We start from the raw sequence: 25,706 nt of genomic DNA, 5'->3' as shown, positions 1-25,706 counted from the left end.
TTTAAAACTATTTTTGTAATAAGTAAAATTTTTACTCTGGAAACAACAAAATATTGGAAATTTTACGGAAAAAATAGTTAAGTAACAATTTATTGAATTGTTATTTTACAGTATTCAAACTACAAAGTCAAACAACTATAAATGAGATGGCATTCTAACTATTAATTGTCAGAAAAATCGTTTATCATCTGCTTTCACTTGATACAGATAAACGACCAGAGTTTTATTGCACCAATTCGGCCCACCTAATGAAACCACTAAGTTCCTTGCGGCTGGGTACTTATTATAGCCGAGAAGGCTAATCTGTCAATCTCATGACCGGGGGCTCGAGCCCCAGCGTTGACACCACAATATTCCTATCATCCCTTTTTACACATGACACGAAGAGTTTCTAGTGCCCTGCACTCCCCAATTTGTGACTCTGAACTATTAGATTACGATTCTCTCATTTGCGCATAGATGGCAACACCATAAAGCTGCTTAACACAAAAAAAGTCTAGTATTTCCCTTCTCTTACGATAGGTGAAACAACCAGATAAATTAATTATTCCACATTCCATGGTCCTTTGACAAAACACAACTCATCCATTACCTATTACACACATCATCCATTACCTATCAATGCCCATTGCTTAACGAAAAGCCTAGCTATGTCCAGTTAAATTTCTTTTTATGGTTTTGAAGCCATGCTGATTGTAAATTATTAAAAAAAAGCATAGTTTTTTATTCATGTCATGTTCATGTTATCGGCTTTTTTACTGTAATTTAAGAAATCCAATTCTAACAGTGTATGTGAAAAATAATCATCATTAAGAAAAATATTGAAAGAATTCAGCTCGATTCGCGAAAGTGTTTGATGGTTAAATATTTACAAGAAAAAAAAGATCCGATAATTGAATCTGAATATTTCTCAAAAGTTGGAAACAGTAACTTTAACAGCAGCTAATTCAGAATACAATTGATACCTTTGATATGCGCATTAATTATTCACTACGTAAGTAATGCATTTTTTCATGCAAATAATGAACTTATGGAAAAATTTATCGGCTTTGCGTACATTAAATGAATTGGGCAATCCAAGGTTTCGCTTGCAAAAAACGACATTTTGTTCTACAAATATTTTATAAAAACATGAGAAAATACCGAAACACTTGAAAATATATTTTAAGGCTGAATAAATAAGTTTAGTGTATTTACTTTTAACTAGTTTTTGTTGAAATAATATCGCGGTTTCGCACTCTCAGGAATAAAACTTTCACTTTTGACGTTTCAGCAATCCTTGAGTCATATTTTGCTAATTTTGAGAATCATTTCAATTCGAAATCATTAATCATTAACTAGAAAGAAAACTAGACGATCAAAAATAAAATCACGAAATAATCCGGCTGTCTTGTTTAGTGGTCAAGGAGTTGGCCTGATAGCAGAAAGATCCCGGGTTCGAATTCTGCTTCGGGCATGGGTGTGTATCACCTATATGGTTCTCACGATAAAGTGATTATTAGAAAAGTTTTATATGTTAGGCACTACGGGTTTTTTTTTCTTGGAAAAAAAAGAATGATAAAATATTTCTTTACTGTTGTCGAAATATGTTTTCCTCGAAAAAGCAACGATAGTTATTTCACCACTTTGACGAAATGTTCGCTCTTAACATATACCGGGAAATGATTTTGTCAAAAGTGAAGAAAGTTTCGTGAAATTTGAGTATCCATATCTACAGTGCTTACGTTACTTTTGATGGGCAAGCATCAAAATACTAAATTGTTTTTCAAAGAATTTTTCCTTCAGCTAAATAAAACTTATGTATTTCTAACATAAGTTAAAGAAATTATCAAGTAACCCTCTATTTAAACTTTTGTTTTTCTAGTTGCAAGCTTCAAGGCATTGAACAATGACTCAGTAAGCATCATGATTATACTGAATTCGTCCTCTTGTTTAAAAAGAATATTTTCTCATGTATTGATATGTAGCTCTTGAAATAAATTTATGTTGATACTTATCACTAGATATAATTATTAATTTACTCAAAAATCTTTTTCTCGGAATCCTATTAATTAATTCCAATTTAACCTTGTCAGAGCTTATAGTTTAAATTTTAATTATGCTCGCAGCTTTTGAGAACTGCCCATCTGGTACATTAATCAACAAATCGTAATTAGTAAGCAATTAAATATTTCAACTCGTTTAAATTGAACAATTTATGTATGTTTAATGAAATGACTTCCAAACTTGTATTCTAAAACTAAAATTATTCTTGTCATACATAATGACAAGTTTATAAACGAAGTTGAACTAACTGACGCTTTAATATTGAACTGGTCGTTTAAAGTTGCTATTTAAAAGATTGTGCATATATGAATTAAACAGTTATTTGGTTGTAACCATAAAGCTATTAACATTTTTGAAAAAATAAAGTCATTAGTATCAATATTAAACAGCATAATATCTTAACTCTCAACAGCAGCTATAACAAATATGCAACGTTTAACTGTTACTGCTCGCCGTTATAGGAATGCTTTTAAAAGTTGAAGTTCATCAATGAATCAAGATATTAATTAGATATTCATACGATTTCTGCAAAATAATATCGCATAAATAATTTAATTTGCATTCAGCATTGGTTGATTAGAAATTTAGTTCATTCCTTGCATTAAGAATAGAAAAGGCTTCTTTTGTTTGACAATTATTCATGAATTTGTTTGCAATTTGTCCTTTGTTTAAGCTATTATGAAAATTATTATTTACTAATGGTCTTAATTCATTCTAAATAGCAGGAGAATAATGTTTAATCACATATTCTCGCAGATAGCGTGCATCAATATTAGTGAATATGCTATAGTTATTTAATTCCTTTATAATGGATTCAGATTCCTTTTATTGTAATAGGATATTAGTTTGCAATGACCATAATTTTGCATTACTATAAAAATAGTAAAAAATAAATACATAAATAATGCATGCAACTTGCTTTTAAGTCTATAACTTTTGTCGACAAAGATTTTGTTTGTTTCGAATTAAATAAAGATATTTTACTTGGTGTTCGTAAATCCATTTTGTTTATTTAATACATTTAATAGTATCTTAAATGCATGTGTTTTTAGTAATATTAGATATATTAATAAATTAAGTCTTGTTAGTCGGGCTACACAATATGGTAAATATTAGAGAAACATAAATGCATTTATTTGTAGTAAAAGATAAAATTACCTCAGTATGACTATTTAACACAGTAAACGTTAAAAAAGCATAAGTAAATATATTTTTAGTAAAAAATTTAATTTACTTTAATCTGACTATTACACAAGTTAAATCTTTAAGTGACCTAAATCTATGTTTTTAATAAAAATAAGCTGACTAATAAGTAAAATCCCATTAGTCTGATTATTTAATATTGTAAATTTTAAAAGTAATGTAAATGCATTTGTTTTTAACAAAAAAAAAATGAAATTGCATTAGGCAGTCTCTTTTCTGTGGTAAATGTTAAATTAACCTTAATTTATATCCATCAGTCTAATAATTTCATAGCTTAAGTCTCTTAAATGCAAACTTTTCTTTGAGTAAAAATGTTAAATTTTATTAGTCTACTAGGGGGCTAAGCCCCCTGTTCGCTGCCGCTCACCAACCCCGATCACTGCTTCGCAATAATTGTCTTTCCTTGGCAGAAAGCAATTTTTCGATTAAAGTTAAAATTATTCACTTAACATATATGTACTAAAAAGGAATTCTGTTTACTTACTCTTGTGCCTCTACTTCCCACGTCTAAATATTATTCTCAAACATTACTTTACCCAAATATTAGATCTCTTGGTGAACGGAAGTGATTTTAGAAGTAATCATATTTTAAAATAACATTTATATTCTTATAGCTTTGTATTGTTCAAGCAAATTTGAGTTCACAACCATAATTTAATACTCTCGCAAATAGTAGCAGCACTGGAAAATAAATTTAAATTAGGGATACAAAAATATTCAAAGGAAAACAATACCTTTACGACTATTGTTAATTTTATGCTGATGACAACCTAAACAATATGGAAATTAATGAGGGAAAACTGGATCCTACCACGTGATTTTCCAGCCAATAAAAATGCGCCGACAACAATGGAAAACTGCGACACCATCATTGAATTTTTATATATAGTAAGAATTACTAAATACGTTGAATGTTAAAGCAGGATAGTTTTATGTGTTTTAAGTAAAAATAAATACAATTATTAATTAAATCCTGTCTGTTTGAATATTTAATGTAATAAATTGTTAGAATGGAGCAAATACTACTTTTTGGGAAAAAATTCATTTTATGTTATTCTGTTTTTTTTTAAAAATAGCTATACTCAATCAGGTTCGATTCTTGGTCATGACTAGTCAATTTAATGTACTGCTTTCTACTGGCAAGGACTAAACTACTGACTTGAATCATATTTATATCAATAATGGGTCAGGTTCTTCCTGTAGCAACAATAATGGTTTTAGTGGTTATCCAATCCATGTCACCGAAAGTCAGATTACTTTTCTTTTTTCAATAAACCACTTCTTTACAAAGGTATGCTTTATTATGCTAGAATAGCATAAGCGAATATAAAGGCATTGTTACCTTGTTGATAAAAAGTATTAAATATTATACGTACTACACTGAGAAGAAAAAAGTATGGTAAAAACTATCAGAATAGGGTAGAATTTAAAGAGTTCTTGGCTCTATGGAAAAATCAAAAAAAAAAAAAAAATTAAAAACTCGGTTACCGAAGCACTTTAGAAATAATTTTGTCAAAATTAACAATAAAATACGATTTTATAATGTGTGATAAAATTGTTAAATGTGGTAAAATTTGTTAATTTAATTATGATGCATTAGAGCATAGTATAAAAATCACATATTTGGTCAAATTTACCTTTCAGTTTTCCAGCTTCTACTAAATGTGTGGTAATGAGAACTATAGTTTTGAGAGCCAGAAATTCCTGTAAACCATTACCACAAGAACGGAAAACTCTCAAAATGAACAGTTTAAATACAGTATAGTTTGTTTTTATTAACCCGAATGATGGTTTTTTCTTTACCAGATATGTCATACATACGGTAATTTTACCAGAATTTTTTTCTTCGTGAACGATTGTTAAACTTAGTATTCTAAATTGTATTATCAAGTTACGTGCTCTAGTAATATGATCAATTGCTTGTTACGATATTTCATTAAATGAGCATTAAATTCTTAATGTATTTAACTCAGTAAGCAGTCTGTCCATATGTCTTAATAAATAAGTATTAAGTTGATCCAGTATTTTTGATCAATAAGTATTCTGTTACTATATCTTAAGAAATGAGCATAAAATTGTTTCTGTATTTTACTCCCTAAGTAGTCTGCCGTCATTTTCTAGCAAATAAATGTTAAATTGTCAATGTAGCTTTCGTAATAAGTAGCCAGTTACTATGTCCTTGGAAACGAGTATTAATTTGTTAATGTCGTTTACTCAATAAATAGTCAGTAACTACGTTTTAGTGAATGAGTATTAAATGGATCCTGTATTTTGGTTAATATATAGTCTATTACTTACGTCTTAGTAAAGTAGTTTTACTGAAAATAAATAACTAGTAAACATTCAGTATTAGACCATAAGAACACCAAACTTTATCGACCTTAACTCCAGCACCTCCGCTTAGTCTGTACCAGGAATTTACTAAATAAGTATTTTTAGGGGTAAAAGCAATCCCCCAGATAATATTTCAGTCAAAGCAACACATTTGGTGTTCTAAAAAATCTATGACATCGAAGACGAAAACAGAAAGAGAGAGAGAGAGAGGGGAAAAAAAGGGAAAAAAGAAACGAGCCACTTTACTTATTTTCCGGGATTAGAGGGAAAAAAAATTCCTTCACACCAACTTCATTGCCGGACTACTCTGTGACTTATGCGGCACGCGAAGCAGCCGGACAGTTCCGGCAGCGTAACTTCCCGGGGAGGGCTTTGTCAAGAAATAGCATTCCGGCAATCTACTATAGTAGCTGGAGTCTCTTGCAATTTTTCAATTGAGCCATTTCGGAGAGAGTTTAGGAGAGGGGGTGTAACAAAAGAGAATCTTTTCATTCTCTTTCAGGATTCGTTTAGTTTGCTGAACATTTCTGTCAGTGAAAGTTTTAATGTTACATTTATTACACTTTTTTTCGTTAACTCTCTAATTTTAGTTTTGTTGTTCCCTTAATGAGACCCATAAAAATTATTTGCAAATAATAATTAAACTTTTTAAAAATTGCTGTTTCTAGTTTTTAATCTTATTAAAAATTTAATACTTTGCTGAAATGAATCGCTTGTTAACGATTTTTGATTTATTTTAAAACGGATATAAATATTTTAGTCTGATTTATCCTTTGTATGTTTCTGACAATCAGAAAAAGCATTGAGAAATTTGTGTTTGCTACTTTTTATAATTTTTAAAAAATCAGAAAACAGATTGAAAAGCATTACATAAATTTAATTTGTAAATTCTAAATTACAGGCTGTTTCTGTAATTGATATAAAAAATATTTGAATTTAAAAAAAAATACTATTTGACATGGAAACTTTGATTGATGGATTTTCAAAATATTTATTCATTGAATAATAAGTTAATTATGTGTTTTGTAATTTTTTTTATTTTTAAAAAATCAGAAAACAGATTGAAATGCGCTCATAAATTTAATCTATGAGTTCTAAATTCCAGGCTGTTTCTGTAATTGATATAAAAAAAAATTTTAATTAAAAAAGAATTACTATTTGACATGGAAACTTTGATTGATGGACTTTCAAACTATTTATTCATTGAATAATAAGTCAATTAGGTGTTTTGTAACTTTTGAAATATAATGTATTTCTATCTTTCTTTTCTTTCAGAATTTTCTATTCAAACAGATAGTGGTTAATTGAAATTTTTGAGCATTAAAGACACAAAAACCTCCATGGTTTCTATCTAAGTGAGGTAAGTCTTTTATTTTTATTTCTTGTGGAAAATGCAGTTTTCTTCAGTTTTTTTATAAAAAAATTCAAAAAGTGGAAAAAAATATTGTTTTTTCCTTTTTAATTACTTCTTATAGTATGGGTTATAATTTATGAAAATGGATTTTACTAATTTCGCTTTTTCATGAATTGCTGAGTCTTTTTACTGCAGCTACATGTCTTTTAAAAATTTTATACATTTTGATATTTATATTGAGTTTGAATAGTAAAATTAATTGAAATAGAGAATAATTTTTTTAAAAATTAATTGGTGTTCTAATTCAAAGAATATGGTGAAATTTTTTCTGTTTGTGGGAAAAAATATTTTTCAACAGCTCAAAAATATTTTCGTTATCATTGCTTTTTATTGTTAAGTATTCTGTGGTTTAACTTTTAAAAAAATTAAATGATTTCAATCCCGTTTTGCATACTTTTAGTACGCATATTGTTGTAAGTAGGAAATTTTGCTTGATTCAACAAGGAAAAATCGTTCCTGTTTCATGCATGATCCGTGATTTTATGAAAAGAAAAGTGGAAGTAAAATTACAACATTTTTACTATTCTTATTTAAAAACTTTTTGACATAATCTACGATATCTCAGATAAAATATAGTCCCATACATATATGTTATGTTTGTTAATAAATCTTGATACAAGTAATCAAGATTTTACCTTTTTTAAATGTCTTAAGTCTTTTTTTAACTTAAATAATTAAAAAAAATTGCAAGCATTTTGAATGAAAGTGTGCAACAAAAACTTTTCAAAACTGCGTGTATTTCTTTTTATTTTCAAATAAAATAAAAACTGTAAATGTTCTAATGTTTGTAGCCCTCATTAAAGTAAAGCGTTCCCATAAAAAGAAAAAAAATAAATAAATCAATATTTTTAGGGAAGGATAAAAAGTGACAAAGTTATCCAGTATCCGTTCCACTAAACTTCTGGTTAAATAGAAAGTATTATTCTATTTGTTATTTAGTACTTGCGATCTTTCAAAATGAAGGTTTAATGAATATGTTTCCGTTTAAAATACCCATACTCAAAAAAATATTAAAAAATACCCATTCTAAGTATTAAAAAATTTCTCCAAAGCTTAGTATCCTTTACAAAACTTAAAAAAGAAATATCCAAACCGTTTTTTCTTAAAAAAAGCACCTTCCTTAAAATGTCTATGATAACTCTTTTGAAAGTCACTTCCCAAAAAGAAAAGGTATCCCTAAAAGAGAAAAAAAATGCTTTCTTTAAAAAAAAAAATCTATAAATAAATAAAAATGAATAAATAAATAAAATAAAAAAATAAGAATAAAATGAGACGTTGAAATTCTGATTCTTATTGCGAAAACCACACTATCAATCAACATAAATATCAATATTGATTTTATTCTTGTAGTAACTTTAAAACTGACCATAAATACACATCACTGAAATAGAAAAGGGGGTCGAGAGTGACGTAATAAACGCCCTATGAAAATCCTTTATCCAAACAAACCCTTTATGCACCATGAGTTTAGAAGGCCAAAGACATTGTTTAAACTGCCCCCCCCCCCTTTCACAACATTAGAATGTGGGGTGCAGGGGTGGGAGGAAAGTAACTGATTTATTGTATTTTGTGAAGGGAAGGGGAGGGAGATGGGAGTTTAGGCCTGGCCATAAACTTCCGTCCAGTAGTGTCCCGTAAGTGGAAAGTGTGATGAAGAGGAGGGATTCCGGTGTTAAACAATCGCCTCCTAGACGGATTTCTCTGACAAGGGGTCATGCAAATATTTACAGATTTTATTTGCAGGTAATACTCATGGGATGAAAAATATACCGTAAAGAGAGTTAAAGCATCTGCATTTCATCCTTCATTTAATTTAAATAGGTAAAATAGGCTATAATGATTTTTTATTGATGAAATAGTATAGTGGTCCCGCAATTTTCATAAATTTTTAATTTAACAATAATTATACGCAGTTTTTGTTGTTTTCATTATTTTGAAACTAATATGGTATTTTAAAAAGAAGAAATCTTAAAATATTTATTTACTGTTTAAGAAAAATATTTTTACAGCAATACAGAATTTGACTACAGTGATGTTGTAAAAAACTATTTCTTTGAGATAAAATAGGTTTATTTATAAAATAGTGAGTAAAATAAATTTAAATATTCAAAGAGGAAAAAAGATTAGATTGTATTGTATTTACTGCTTTGCTTTACAGACTTCATAAAAAAAAAAAAAAAACATGGGAAATGTTACAAAATGATACATGCTAAGATATCATAATTAGTGGCATTTTATGGTTAGTATTTTAATAAAATTATTCAATTAGAAGATTTTAATTAAAATATTAAATTTTTTTTAAGTAAAATTAGTTCTAAAATATATTGTTTAAGAAAAAAGGAAAGTTTGCTTGATAATGAAATTTATTTAACTTAACAAATGCAATGTAAACCATTTGTAGCAGATTTCATGTTTTATTAGTAAAATTTGCAGAGTTTTTTTTTAAATACTTGTTTTTATATTCAAGCAAACATCGTGAGATTTCTTGATTAATTTGAAAGCTATTTAAGGAAAAAAATTTACATAAGTAGTAAAGGGCTGCGCCTTTCCTGATCACTTCTCTCAAAACGCCTCAACGATAGCAAAAGAATAATTTTTCTTTATTCCTTGAATATGAATAGCTTGCAACATCCAAATTTAAAAAAAATTATTCAAGCAAGACATCCCGAAACCTTTATTGAGTTGACATAGATTTGGTTTCACATATTAATTTTCTATTCTATTGAGATTAAACTTAAAACTAATAATTTTTTTTTGTTTATTAGAGAAACTCCATCCATAAATTTAGTTTTTAACCGATACAGCTTTACAAACTGTGCATGTCCAGTCATTAAACGATAAAAGGGTACAAAAGAAAAAAAGTGACTGTTCTAAAGTTCTTGAACGATAAAACGATAAAAGGGTACAAAAGAAAAAAAGTGACTGTTCTAAAGTTCTTGACCAGAGGTCTCCCTAACCCTAAACTAGCCTATAATTAGTGTTATAAATGGACTTAGTCTGATCACTTTTAGCAACATTTTAGAAAGACGGTGGAACTTTAAATGCATTGAAGAGTAAATAAAATGCATGTACTTTTATTGAGTTGAGTCAGCATAAGCAATTGAATTAATGAATACACGATTGTTAACCGTTATTAGGAATTAACTATGAGAACGGTTGCTTAATTATTTTTTTTTTTTGGCGAAAAGAAGTCAGGGAATTTCGCAGAAACCAAAATTTAAATAGCTACTTAATAATATTGATATCTAAAACATCGATTTCGTTTATCATAAAATGTTGCGTTAAGGTAATGACATGCATTACCAAATTATAAAGAAACACTGGTTTCAGTTTTATGCATTTATTTTGTAATGATAATAATCAAATATGATAAATAAATATTGCAGGTAGATTAAAGCACGCTAAATATTTTAGAACTAAACGGTACCTTTATAACGTTAATTAATTTTTTGGTGATCGCAATAACATGTTTTCACATGAAAAACCGGATCACACCATGTGATTATATCTGTCCAATAAGTACTTATCCGCCCAGTGTACGAACAGTCAGCTTTACTGCCATAAAAGTGTTATTGTTAAGAAACAGTTTTGCAGGGTGAACGTTTTTTATAATCTGGTAATCTTATTAAGAAAATATTTTAAATCATTCTTGAAAGTTTCCTGCCCATGTAAGTTTATTTGAATTCGCTACCCGCATTATAGATTTAGTTTTGCGTCTTGTTCTGTTTTTTCTTTACATTTTATTTTCTGCTTTTACGTGATATTTATTACTTAATGTGTTCTATTTTGTTTCAAAAATTTTTATGAATGCTCCTCACACTATTGTATTGATATATTTTGCGTTGGGTATATTGATGCAATATTAGAAAGCACTCTTTCTTGCGGATATAACCGTGTGATCTGATGAGAAGATTATATGCATACTTTTTCCCGAATTTTTATTTATATTTTTTAAATTTTTTAATTGTTATTTTGTTTCATTTTAATAATTTTTATTTTTATTTTTTCATCATTCTGTAATTTTTTCTATGCTTTCTCTATATTTCAAACTTTATGAGTTATAATGAATTTTATGAGTTAGGAAGTATTTTCATTAAGGCCAAGAAGAACTTAAGTTTTCTTTCTATAAGAATGGAGGTTAAATTAATTCCACATAAATACTCAAATTAAGAAAGTAATAGAAGGATTAAAGCAAGTGCTGATTATCTTTTAATAGTTATAAAATATAATCTATGGAGATCAAGACAAAATTAAACAAGTAATGTTTGTGTTGTTAATTGCATAGTATATTATAATAACTCGAATAGTTTAAGATATTCTATTGTTTGAAGCACTTTATTTCATAAAATTATCTATTTTTGCAGAAGCGCTCATTAGTTCGTTTCGATCTTTTTCATTTATAACAAATTTTAGCGTAAACTGTTGATTGCGCTGGAAAGGGAATACGAGCTCATTATTGGACAACTCTGGGGAAATTAGAAGTAGATTTCCCTCTCTCATTATCACAATTTTCCCTAAAAGTTTACTTCCGTGAAGAAGTAATCGAAAATCTCCATTTATCATCTTAGATGATTATCGCGAAAATTTGTACGTACTTATCCTTTCTAAGGATGTCTCTTATGCTGACAATACTTTATTTATCGATATATTGACTCGAATGATAAACCGTGCCTCATAATTATGATAGTAATAATTTTTGCACGATGAAAAATAGAAGTAAAATTGTCCTAAGACGTTCATTATTTCATAAGAAAAAACATAAATTAATGTAAACAAATCCATAATAAGGTACGAAAACTAACGTATATAATACCTTTAATGCTTAAAATTGGGCATTCCACAGAATTTACAGTCATTGCATGAAATCGAACGGCAAAGTATAATGCAATTGATATTCCATGCATTAAATAAAGTAACAACTAATGAAAAACATAAAGACATTCTATACAATGAGTAATGAAAAATATACAGACATTCTATACAATGAATAATGAAAAATATACAGACGTTCTATACTATGAATAACAGAAAACTTACAAGCACTCTATTCACAGACCCTACAGGCATTCAAAACTTACAGGTAAGAACTTAATGTCATTCTCTTAAGTGATTAGGTGAAGCATATAATAATTATGATAGTTATGACATTAAGGTATAAAAATTAACCTTTATGAAACCTTCAATGCATAAAATTGGGCATTCTAAATTTACAGTAATTGTATAGCTTTATGAAATGGTCGAACGCAAAGGTTCAATGCAATTAATATTCAAAACATTTCCTATGCATTAAATAGAACAACAACTAGTGAAAAACCTAAAGGCATTCTATGCAACAAAACAATTGCAGGTATTTCTGTACAATGAATAATAAAAAACTTACAGTCACTCTATTCAGTGACCCTAAAGGCATTCAAAACTTACGGGCAAAACTCTACTGGCATTTTCTACAATGAATAGGTAAAGTATATAATACTCACATTTCATACCTAATTTAAAAGAGCCATGTAATCTATACTGTGCTGTGATGAAGCATTCTATAGAATCCTGGTTTTTTATGTCTTGTCGGTCATATTTTCGATTTTTAATGTTGAGTTCGTAAAAAAAATGTCTAAAAACCATTTTTACTAAGAATCATTTGACTTGAGAACTCTTCTAACATCTTCACTCATAAGTAGTATATATAATCATATTTTTATATTTTTAAAGTATAAAGAAATTTACTCTTTCCATGAATTCTTAATGGATTTTGCTTCGTTGAAAAGTGTTTCCTTAAATTGCTTTAACTTTAAAAAAGAAATTGAAAAACAAATTGTGCCATTTTAAGAAGTGAATTTTAAGAAGTGAAGTGATCTCTAATATAAATCTTATCTGAAGCTAAAATAAATATCAAAATGATACGTAGAATATTTCAAACATTTTAACTAATACTCTAATAATATACTCTTAAATTCATTCTGTCAACAACGAAGAATTCAATCCACACATAATATCTTAGAAGAACAAAACCATAACTTCTCTTATTAAATTTAAATTATATTTTGCATTTCTTTTAATCATTCCTTGGTCTCAAAAATCAACATGTTTTTCATGACCCGAAATTCTAACTGTTCTTCTTTTTCTTCTTAGTCACAACAGCCGAAGCTATCTCAGGCAGTTTACCCCATCTAAATCTATTCGATGCTATATTTCTTTATCCACTAACTCCCAAGTCCTTTAACTACTTCTCTACTCTATCTAACTATCTCGTTCCAGGTCCTCCTCTTTTCTTTTTGCCACTCGCTTTGGAAGTGTATTTTTTAACAGGTTTTCATTGCTGTATCGAAATATATGTCCTAGCCACCTTATGTGAGAAACCTTGATCCCTTTCAGTGGGTTAGGTGAAATCTAACTTCACTTTACCTAATTAATTTTACCCATTACTCACTCCGCCAGAACTTTATTACCCGAAATTCATAGCGCTGCACCCTAGAGCAAAGAGATTTCAAGTTTTTTCTGGATATACCTGTACATACATGATTAGTTACAAATTTCAAAAAGGTTTTGTTGCATGTTTAAGTTGTAATGAAACCCAAACGATAAGTTAAATTATATGAGATATCTTCATTTTATTTTGTGAAAAAAACAACAAAGCCATAGCAGCAATGAAATAATTTTAATTTTTTTTATATTAACCAGTTGAAAAACTAAATTTTTAAATTTAAAAATATATGAAGAGTGAATGAATGTCTCGATAAAAATAGACCATGACGAAAGAAATGAAATAGCTTGAAAGGATTTTAACTTCAGAAATATACAGTGTATTAGAACGATTTTTTTTTTAAACTTGCAACCTGAGAACATAAAACAAATACGTAGCCAAAACCAATAATGATACGTATCCAATACCAAAAGATTTTTTCTTCGAAAAAAAATTCTATACGCTTAGTCCTCGATGTGAAGCATTTTATTTCAATAATCAAATACATATAAGCAAAACGAAATAAAATCGTTCATACATACAGACGTTTGACTGGCTATTTCAACATATCAGGGACATTTGTCATAGTTTAAAAATGGTTAAAAGATTTTTACTGGGATATCAAATAATGTTCCTGGATTTACTTGCGAATTCCCAAAACTGAAATGCGACACAGATTTGTTAGGTGCATTGCAAAACAAAAATGATGCGAAAGACTATGCAAAAAAAAAACATAACAATCCAGCAAAAGTATTATATCATAATGATGGAATAAAGAATGTGCACAGAGCGGAAGATAAAAAAAAGGTACAACTTAATAACTTTTGATCTAGTTATTGGATTGTCACGTTACTAAGATGCATTCTTATTGGAGCCAGAGGTTAAACTTAAATATGCGAAATAATTTGCGCAGAAAAATATTTCAATTTGATATCAGGCACAAAACATACTTTCTCTGAATAAACAATAAATTAAGGGGAGTCGGTAGGGAACTACTTATGATATCGGTTTCAAATGTTTTGGGAATATTTGAGGTTATATCAGTTGCATGCTGTGATAATGTTTTAGCGTTAACGGGAATACTTTTTGAGTTTTAAAAGATCTCAATGAAACTTTTTAAAACATTTAAAGTTCTCAGTTTATAATTTTTAAAACCTCTTCTGCCGAAGATATGCATTAAGAGTTATCAAAGTGTAAACATGTATGTGTAAACATTCTGTGAAAAAAAAGCTGAATCTCGTTTAGATGCTGAGAAAAAGTACATCTAAAATTATCTGTTTCAGCATTATTGGTATATGCACTACCTACTCCCCTTAAACTTGGTTTTTCTCACTATGTAACGCAAATGCAGGTTAATTCTATGTGAAAGGCCCCCACGAAGGCTAGTTTGTCGTAATGCTTGATCCAGGAGTTCTTTTGTATTCTGGTTGGGGTTCATAATTACAAGGACTACAGAGTTGAACATAATATAGTTGAACAGTGAACAGAACGGCTGTAAACTCAGACGTTGAATTGGCTGTTCAACGTCAGTTATCAAATTATAAATAAACTGAACTAAACTTTAAACTTAAATGCTTTCGAAAACATCAATTTTTCTCCTCTTAGAATATTGTATTTGGATTGTTGATTCTTTCAAATATAGTACGAAATGGTTTTCTCAATGTTTTGCACGTTTCTATGCATTAACGGAAACAAGAGTTTTGCCTTATAAAACGCATGCATTTTTTTAGTTGTGAAATAGGGATAATTATATTTTTAATTTTAAATATCTTTAAATTTTATATTATTTAATTTCTATACACTTCTGTTCTTTTAAGCCTAATTCGAACTTGTATTAATGTTTTCTCCAGGTTACGCATATGGTTGAATAACAAGCTAATTTTATTTTAGTAATTAGTATATTTATATTTGTGCCTTAAACTAATTATTCTTCCCGTATATTATGCAGCAAAAATAACTTGACCGACTGCAAGTTTTAGTATTATTGAATACAAAAATTTTCGGCAACTAATTTACAAAATTAGTGTTAAATAACCTTCTTGGTGTTTCCCAATACCAGAAACTCTCATTGGTTCTTAGTTTAGTGAAGCACTAAGAACCAAGAATTATCTGTGGTACTTCTCTACATCTCTCTGGTATAAATTAAATACTCCATTTTAGGAGATACACACATTTTTTTTTTCAATGCAGTTAAGGCAGGAGAGAGGTCAAAAGATGGAGTCCCTTTGTGCTAATTACACTTTTTGCGTATTTTGCCAACTCAAAAAAGTCACATCACGTCAAGAACTTTTCGACTAATTTCTTTCTAGTTATGGGTTATATCATTCACATAGATTAAATTGATGTTAAAATTTGTATATCTTAAAGCCAAGAATTAGTAAAATGTGTACTGTACTTTAGTATGTTGTTGAAATAATTATTGAAAATATAAGATGAGTTTTAAAAGGTAAACTTTTATAATAATAATAATTATAATAATAGTATGAATTGTAATAATAATAATAATAATAATTATAAAATTGCAATAATAATAATAATAATAATAATAATTGTAAAATTGTAATAATAATAATAATAATTATAATAATTGTAAAAATTGTAATAATAATAATAATTATAATATTTGTAAAATTTTTAATAATAATTATAATAATTGTGAAAATAATAAAAATAATAATTATAATAATTGTGAAAATAATAATAATAATAATAATAATAATAATAATTATAATAATTGTAAAAATTGTAATAATAATAATAATAATAGCTTGTATTCTCATTTTTCTTCCCCATTTATAACAAGCTAAATAGTTATCGTTATTTGCGTATTTTATTTAAAGTAGCAAAATTTATGTTCATATAATGTGAACGCGATAACGACTAGATTTAAATTAATAAATCCCCCTCTCAAAACAATAAAAATCACTTTAATTATGCCTTATAAATTCCTTTATATTCACTACTTCCCTATTAAATAGGTATTCATTAAGGATATAAGACGCTATTGGCTTAGTTTAAACCATTAACGATAGAAAAATTAATTTCTTTTCATGCTTTTATATTTGAGTGTTTATACCTTGAATTTTCGTAAATTTGTTTTCCATTAAAGGGATTATTTCGAATTTTAAGCGCTTCATTATGATTAATCCTTAAATAACAATTACATATAGCAGAGTTTAAATTTCGTCTATTGGATTTAATTACTTACGTTTAAATTTTCTAAGATTCTCCTTTGCATTTCAACTTATTTGTAGTCATCTCAAGTTAATTCGGCATAACAACTTAGTTTAGAAACAATGATATTTGGTAAAATAATGACTGGAATAATGTATTTAAATAAAATAATGAGAAGATTAAATGCCTAATGTTCATTCCTTACTAGCGAGGAACAATGTGATAATAGAGAGCATAAATGAAACTTTAAAAGGATTATTTCGTCCGACAATGATTTTCTATTTAATCCGACTGTTTTAAATGTGTTAACAATACTTAGTGATTAGTAATTTTAAACTCACAATCAAAACAAGCTCTTTTTAATATGTTAAGCATTTTTTTTTATTTGTAAATTTTTAAGTAACAATTATCTTAAAAGATTTGTAAAATCCGATTACTCTTGGAAAAGATACAATACCAGTTGTATTAATGTTAAGTTCTGATAATTGAATAAAAGATAATGTGTTAAATCAAATTAAATACATACATTTTGTTCATTGATTTTTAAGGATCTAGCTCTATAGTTAATAGCAGATTGTTTTCAATAAGTAGATTAGATTTAATATCAAATTAATTGAAAATTTCTGTTCTTTTAACAGTTATTGTGACATTTTTTTTTCATCTTTTTACTTTTATGTTTCAACAGTCATAGTTAAAAAATATACATAATGTAATTCTTGAATTACAAGAAAAGTATGAATAAATATCTCGCTATGAAAAATCTAAATATAAAATCATAGACAAAAATTTTAAATTTTTGAGCATTATCTAGCTGCTGAAATGAAATACAAAGCATATATAAATATAAATTCAGAAAATAGTTTTACGAAATTGTATGAAAAGTGTATAAATTATCAATGTATTGTTTGCCTTAAATATGTATTAAACATGAATAGTTAATGCATTGATGCGTATTAAGTATGATTTAATAATTAAGTAAGAGATAGTATTAAATAATGGAAGACATAAAAATATAAAATGAACCGAGAAAAGTGGGAATGGTAAAAATAAAGTAGCTGGGAAAACAATTGTGTGATAAATTGAAGTTAATAGTTCTAAAATCTATACAAACAGTAAAAATAAGTACTGACATGTTCAAATATTTTATTTACGTATTTCATTATTTTAATGAACAAAGGTACGTGGTTTAAGAATTAGGTGTATGGATGTGTGGGTTGAGTGTTATCAACAATATCAACCTTCATCCCTGGAAAGGTACCCCAACATAAAATCTAGTTAACATTTCTTATATACTAACGAAATAGAATTGAATAATTGCACTGGTGAGGACGCTACCGTACTCCGCCACCAGAATTTTAGCTGTGATAGAATTCGAGAAACGGGTACCACTGGTTGATTCCTCGCTGTCTCAGGAGAAGCCAGTAGAGTTGTATTAAGATCACCGTACTTTGAATGCGGATAGCGAGAGATGTATTAAGTTCACGGTTGTGGTCACTCCTTGACATTAGCAGTCCAGTGTGTACAAGTCGACTCTGAGTTGCTACTCAGTCTCGATCACACACAACGTGTGATCGAGACTGAGTAGCAACACCCTGATGAGGACAATGTCGCAGTCACAAATAGCAATTCAAGTGTTCAGTGTGGACTATCCATTGAAGTAAGATTGTTCAAATCGATGTGGAAGTTTCTGTTAAGGTTGGCATGTTCGCATCACGTCCGGTTCAGCAATATGTAGAGAGTCAAATAGAAAATGCCAACCTTCATCTATGAAAAGGTACCCCAACATAGAATCGAGTTAACATGTCTTACATACCCGTGAAATGGAATTGAATAGTTGTATTGGTAAGACACGCTACAGATGGAAGAGCTTTGATTTTTAAACAGCTCTTATAACCTGTGTAATGTTGAATTTGTAAAGAAATTTTACATCTATTTTTTTTAAATATAAAAGAGTTTCTCTATTTAATACTCCATAATTTTTGCTTAGAGGGTGATTTGATTCATATAGTCATAGTGAAAGAATAAATGTGGTATGAAATACGGTCAAAAAAATTCAATATAATTTGTATAAAGCATGATATTAATGATTTTCGTAGGATATTTTTTAAAACTAGCTGTTGCTTAAGCGGAATCATTTTGATTTGAATTTTAACCAACTTCTAGAGATATCTACGATATTGTCGAAGCTTTGTAGGTATTAAAAATTTCAGTAAAATTTTAAAATTAATTTAATCACTTCGGCAGCAATTAAGCAACACAAACCACCAAAAGTATGAGTTCGGGACATGTAAGCATAAATAGGTAGCAGAAATATGAAAACTATTTTCATCTCTGTCGTGAGCTTAGATTAAAAAAAAAGGAAAAACTCTTCTCAATGCTCCAATACGTGTTACACTATTTCCTCACTCACCTCACAGGTCATAACTTGAGTATCTTATAATATATATGCCATTGATGTATAAAGACAAGCTTTGTTACCAATAACTGGTAAGGCAATGTGAGGCACCCAAGCACCGAACTGTTTAAAATTTCGACAGCCATTTTAGAAAGTATCAAAAATAAGTTTAAATTACTTCGTATCTGAAAATTTTTACTTCTATAAAAATACAATATTATTCTAAACATATATTAAACGTCTAACTAAATATTCAATACTGCTTAATTTTTTTCTCATGAGACGACATAACAAAGTGAATCTAAATAACTACTTCGCGTATAGCTAACTATTTAACACTACCTACATTATTACTTAAAACAACCTAACAAAATAAATTATTATGGATGATTTTAGTGTTGCCAATTTAGATAGAGAAATATTCTCCTATTTGGTACCTCATAAGAGAAATAAATATAAAGATTAAGTGAACCTCCCTTCACAGATACACTGTTGAAAAGTGAGTTAAAATATGTCAAAAATCTTAATATAATTTCAATAAGTCAAAATAAACACAATATGTCAAAAAATATATAATCTCATTTGGACACCACACGCATATATTATTAAGTTTAATGTCATGCTCAAAACAACATATACTAATATTTAAGCAAAATGCATAGTCTCATAAATACCACATTATGCTTTCATTTTGCGTAATTTGTTGTTTAAACGAGAGCGGTCCATAGATTTGAAACTCTATGGAGCGGTCATAGTTTCACAAATGTGTATATGATGTTTTTATCACATTACTGGGCTCAAGCATGAGTACATGGAATTTTCAATTTCGTCTATATATGTTTCGGAATTACTTTGGCACACCTTTGCTTAATTTGAAAAAATCCTTTTTTACAGTATTTTATAAATTAAGAAGAGTGCAAAAGTCTGAAACAAAATAGGATTTTATTATATTTATTACTAGTTTCTCATATCTTTAAAATACAGAAATATCATTTCTACCTTGCAAAAAAAAGTTGATGGAAAAGTGCAAATTTTATTGAGCATCTTCTTAAATTGCCTTACCTTTTAAATTTAATGTTAAAGAGTTCTGGAAATTTGAAAAGCTCAAGTATATTTTTCATGAATCATGTTAAAAGACTTTCGCCCAGAGACACATTTTTTACTCCCTTTAATAATGACTTAATGTATTAAATGCACAAAATATAGTAAGTAATAAAAATTTAAATTAGTATGAAACAAAAAAAGAGTATGTAAAAGAAAAAGTAAAAATTAAAATTAAAATTATAAATAATGAAAAATTTAACATAACAATAGTGATATGAATTTCACACAAAATTGTTAATATTAAATTTCATAAAAATATGTTTTCAATAGTAAAACTCAAAATATTATCATGAATTAAAAATAAAATTTAAAATATAAACGAAAAAAAGCCGAATTGCAAATGTAACTAATATAATTTTAATTGTAAAACAATTAAAATACTAAAAACTAATAGATCATAAATAAAACGAAAAATATACTTAAGTGTAATTTCAAAATTATATTAAAGCATTAAAATACTACAATTTGTAAGGTTTTAAAATTAAAAATATAATAAAAATTTAAAAAAAGATAGCTAATAAAGAAATCTTTCTCAGTGAGTAAAAGTTTTTATTTTTTCAAGCATAATTACTCTTTTTTGGTAACTTTTAAGGAATTTTTTTAATTAATATACTATTTAATGATCTTTTCATTGATTGTATAGTTCCGAATTTTAATTTGTGGATGACTCCCTGGAAAAAGAAAGAATCAGTATCGACGGCAAAAAGAAAAAAAGAAAGACATTTACCAGTCTAAAGTACAGAATGGGGCTATCTCGGCTCGTCAGAGGAAAGATCACGTAAATTTTCCTTCTGCAGCTTTATCCCAACCGTGAAGATGCGGATGAGGCAAGGATTCTAAGACGCAGAGGCAAAACTACTATTTAGTTTAAGTGGCCCAGATATACGCTTTTAGCGGGCGCTGGAGAAAAAAAAGAAAGGAAGAAAAAAAAACATGACTGAATGGATAATGTAAAAGAACGAGGGATTTCCGTTATAAATTTCAACTTGCCCGATGCCACCTTGATTAAGTTATTTAGATAGATAAATGTCTGGGGAATTTTTATTTTATTTTTCCCTTCTACGACTCCGTTTTCTCTTGAAAAGGGGAAAAAGAGATGTTTGATGGACTAGAAACAAAGTGCTCTGACAGAATGGGGAAGAAGTTGTGAATGTTATGGTCTGGGAAGAGAGATAGAATTTTTTTTTCTTTATTTAGAGGAATTTAAGTTTTTTTTTTTTCGCAGCCCTTTTTTTCCTAATCTTTGTGCTTTTGCTGATTTTTTTTCACCTGAGTAAAAGACAAAAAAAGGAATTTTGGTAGAATGAATGACAGATTTTTTATTTTATTTTCGGCAAATCTTTCTCTTCGGTTTATGGGTTCTTCTTTCATGCGTTACTTTATTTACTCGAAAACAAAATAACCTAAAAATATAAACTCAATCTTTCTAGAACTCGCATTTTGACCTTCATGCTTTCCCACGTACAAAACTTATTTTACGCGAATTAATAAAGAAAAAAAAGCCTATGTATTTTTGAGAAACGTTTAACCAGCATGCTTGAAAGTGCCGAAATATTATATTACTGAAAATATGCAACAACTACATACAATAAAGGCAAATTCTTATCTTCTATTAGGGTTTTATTTTTGGTTGAAATGCTAGCCAAAATCAAGGAATTTTGTCACATTAACCTATAAACTAAATAAAAAAAGAATGTGAATAACGCCCAAATGAAAGTATATGAATGCATTGCGCGTTATTTACGTTGTATACACAGCATAGAATATATCCTATTCTTTGTTGGATTAATCTGTTAATTATGTTTTCTTTTTAATTACAACGCATTGAATTTAATATTTAATGCGTCAGTACAAAAAACAATTATTGAAGATAAGAGTAATTTGAAAATAATTGCTCTTTTTAAACGTTCAATAAAATTTAACTTTTTTCATGAATACTAAAATTTGAAATATTTATGCGTGGATATTATTTTTAACATTTTAAGTATTTTTTTAATATTTTTAAATAATAAGTTTGTGCTATGTTTGCATGCCTTTACAAAACTAATACTTGCATATTTTAAATGAATAAAAATATAATCATTTTTATACTTAGTTGCATAAACAAAGGAAATAGTTTTAGATAAAGCATAAAAATAAAAAAAAAATTTTTTTGCTTCGTTTTCTATAGAACAGATTAAAAAAATTTTATAGTTCCTCATAATAAACTCGCCAACAAAAATAAATAAATAAAAAAACATGCATTGTTTTTTATTATGTTATTTTATTTAGCTTTCCAATTAAAAAAATGAAATCAATAGCCAAAAAGGGAAAAGAATACGATCAGACAAAATATAAGGCAGTTTTAAAGCATATTATCGTGAAAAGTGTGACATATTATTCTTGCCAATTTTTGGCACAAGAAAAATAAAAAACGCATTTAAAATGCATAACAGGATGTTAACATATGGTTAGTGAACAAATTATTAAGTTATTTACGAGCACACTATATAATTCTTATTTAATATGCATTTTTTTTAAATAAAATCTTTTAGTCCCCGGTAAATTTAATTGTAGGAATTTTAGTTGTTTTTTAAAAATATGTTTTATAGTGAAGTAAAAATATGCTGATGAAGCAACGTTAAGGAAAAACAAGTAGAAAGTTTTCAAATATGAAAAAGTATGATGGTAAAATTAAATACTATTTTTTTAAATTTGAAAAATAAAGCTTGTTCAATCTTTAAATATACATATATATATGGAATAATATTTAAAATTTCACTTAACAGTAGCTATAATGAATTTTTCATGTAAAAATTTTTTTGAAAAATGGAATTAAAGTGGGAAATTGGAAATCGTTATTATCTATTTTACACTCAGTGCTAAAATATTTCATTATCAAAATTTTAGTTAAATGGAATACTGAATTTTTCAATTAAGAGTTATGTATAAAATATCTATATCATGGATTTGTTGAAATTATGTACAAGACAATACATTAGCAAATTCTCCCCCAGAATTTTCTTAAACAATTTCAATTGCTTGATGAAGCTTTCTTAATCTATTTCAATTATTTGATGAAATTTTCTTAATCTATTTCAATTATTTGATGAAATTTTCTTAAACACTCTCAACTTTTTGATGGGATTTCTTTAAGCACTCTCAAATGCTTGATGAAATTTCCTTATACACTTTCAATTGTTTGATGAAATTTCCTTAAACTCTTTCAGTTGTTTGATGAAGCTTTCTTAATCTATTTCAATTGTTTGATGAAGCTTTCTTAATCTATTTCAATTGTTTGATGAAGCTTTCTTAATCTATTTCAATTATTTGATGAAATTTTCTTAAACACTCTCAAATGTTTGATGGGATTTCCTTAAACACTTTCAATTGTTTGATGAAATTTCCTTAAACACTTTCAGTTGTTTGATGAATCTTTCTTAATCTATTTCAATTATTTGATGAAATTTCCTTAAACTCTCGCAATTGTTTGAGGGAACTTTCTTCAAAATTTTATTATTTAGCATAAAAATATTGTATTTGATTTTTTAATTTTTGATGTTTTAAAAGCTATTTGTACTAATGATGAAACTTTTTAATTTCGCATTTAATCGAAATTTTATTCAAAATATAAATTCATATTTAATTTGGTAGTCAAATTTCAGATTATTCTTAATATTAATGCAAAAATTATTTGATTATCTTGTATTAAATTTTATTTTTTTCAAAAAAACTAAGTAAAAAAAAATCTATTTACTATAACTATCACAGAATCCGTTTCTCTTTCTTCTCTACATCCTTTTGTATCTCAAACACACAAAACAAGAAAATTTGCCTCATTTTCCCTAAATCCCTTGATTCTTTATTTAAAGTTTATTTCCCAAAGTGTGTTTTGAGTTGTTTTTTCTCTAGAGATATTCTGAATGCACAAACAAGAAAAAAGAGAGAGAGAGAGAAAAAAAAAGAAGATGCTGAATCCAAAGCATCCTTAAGCCCACTGCATTTATAATCTCACGATAGGCAAAAAGCAGCAGGATCAAGGATGCGCGAGATCACATCTTTATTTATTTGTACATCCCTTACTTCTTTTAAAGCTAGATGAATCGTTCTCGAACGTTGTGTTGCGTGTAAAAGAACGTACACAACCATTCTTTGAGGAGAGATCAAGTCGTATATTATTGTATGAATAAAGACCGTAGAATAAATGCTTTTTCGAAAAGAGCGGGTAGTTTTTCGGGGAGAGTTTTCTCTTTCCTTACGAAACATTCTGAAAAGAACACAAGTTTTTGGCTTTCCACCTCTCCGAGAAAAACACCCTGGCTTAATCTTGAAAAGACTTCTTTTCTTTGTAAAAGAAAGAACTAAAGGGAGAAAAGAGGGAAAATAAAAATATTTATAGGGAAAAAATGGTTGAAGAGGAGAAATCTGACGACCTGTGGTCTCTATTGGCTTTATTAAGCTAACAAGCGCCCCCGCTATAGCCCCCTTTTTATATTTCAGTTCTCTAATGTAATAGGGGGGATGTCATGTTACCCATGATGCATTGTGAACACGGGAAAAGAGACTCAATCCTTCTGGCTTAAGGATCTGGGCGCTCACGTGCTCTCCTTTCGAAGGGGAAGCGCTGCAATTTTGAATCGTCTATCCCATTTTTTGGCTATTTTTTTTTGGATTCGAAGGAGATTTTTTGCCTTTCGTAAGCTTTTAAATATAATGAACTTGATTTTTCTTTAAATTTTTATTATATTAAGAAAATGCATTCCAATATAATCTATAAAGCATTAAATTAAAATTTATGTTGCAACAATTTCATTTATGAAACATATTTAGAACAAAACTAAATGGGTTCAATTCAGAATAAACCTATGCTGTTTCAATTCAAAACTTATTTGATTGAATATAAAAAAAAAATTTTGGTAAAATAAATTCTTGCTACAATTTATTTATTGTATGACAATAAAGGAATATAATCTTTGCTCTGAAGATATTTTTCGTAGGACTAACAGAGAAGCAACTCAGCTATTATAGAGAATATAAGTCAATTTTTTTATTGTAGGCAATGGCATGTGATGAAATATTTTACATGAGGAATGAAAATTTAGAAAATCTTTCATGAAAACAGTATAATTATAAATCATGGTCAATCGCTCGTCAATAGAATTTTATGTCAATAGGTCGGTATGACCAACAACAATTTCAGCTGCCACGATGGGATGGATCAATTGTTATTCACTGATCTATTGCACTCTCAGAAATAAAACTCTCTCTTTTGACGATTCAGCAAATTCTTGAGCTATATTTCGTTAATTTTCGGAATAATTTAGTCACGAAATCACGCGTTGTGGGACGAATTAATGACAAAACTTTCATATTAATGACAAAAATGTTTCATTAACTCGAAATCTCATTGTAATGCATTGTGGGAAATTAACTATAAGGACGAAATTATAATGAAGACGAGGCGATCGAAAATAAAGTGACGAAGCAACTCGCCTGAACTCCAGTTCTTATGAACGAGAGCCTAGCACCCTGCCAATCTCTCTGCCCCCATTTTCTTATTGTAATATTTACACACAAAAAATCGGCCTGAAAATTAAGCT

General features: G+C 28.1%; 1 protein-coding gene across 2 annotated transcripts in view; it reads left to right on the top strand.

The window, feature by feature from the left end:
* Window positions 1–25,706, top strand: part of LOC107444322 (LIM domain only protein 3) — a 153,710-nt gene that overhangs the window by 59,180 nt on the left and 68,824 nt on the right. For both annotated transcript variants that reach the window (XM_021147362.4, XM_021147361.4), the window contains exon 2: window positions 6,859–6,943. The gene's annotated coding sequence lies outside the window, so the exon portion shown is untranslated. The remainder of the gene's footprint in view (window positions 1–6,858; window positions 6,944–25,706) is intronic.

This window comes from Parasteatoda tepidariorum, chromosome 6 (genome assembly GCF_982258835.1).
Source record: "Parasteatoda tepidariorum strain Cologne lab strain chromosome 6, Ptep-v5.0, whole genome shotgun sequence".
Taxonomy (NCBI): domain Eukaryota; kingdom Metazoa; phylum Arthropoda; class Arachnida; order Araneae; family Theridiidae; genus Parasteatoda; species Parasteatoda tepidariorum.
Note: the sequence above shows the minus strand (reverse complement) of the source record. Positions and strands in the feature narration are given on the sequence as shown.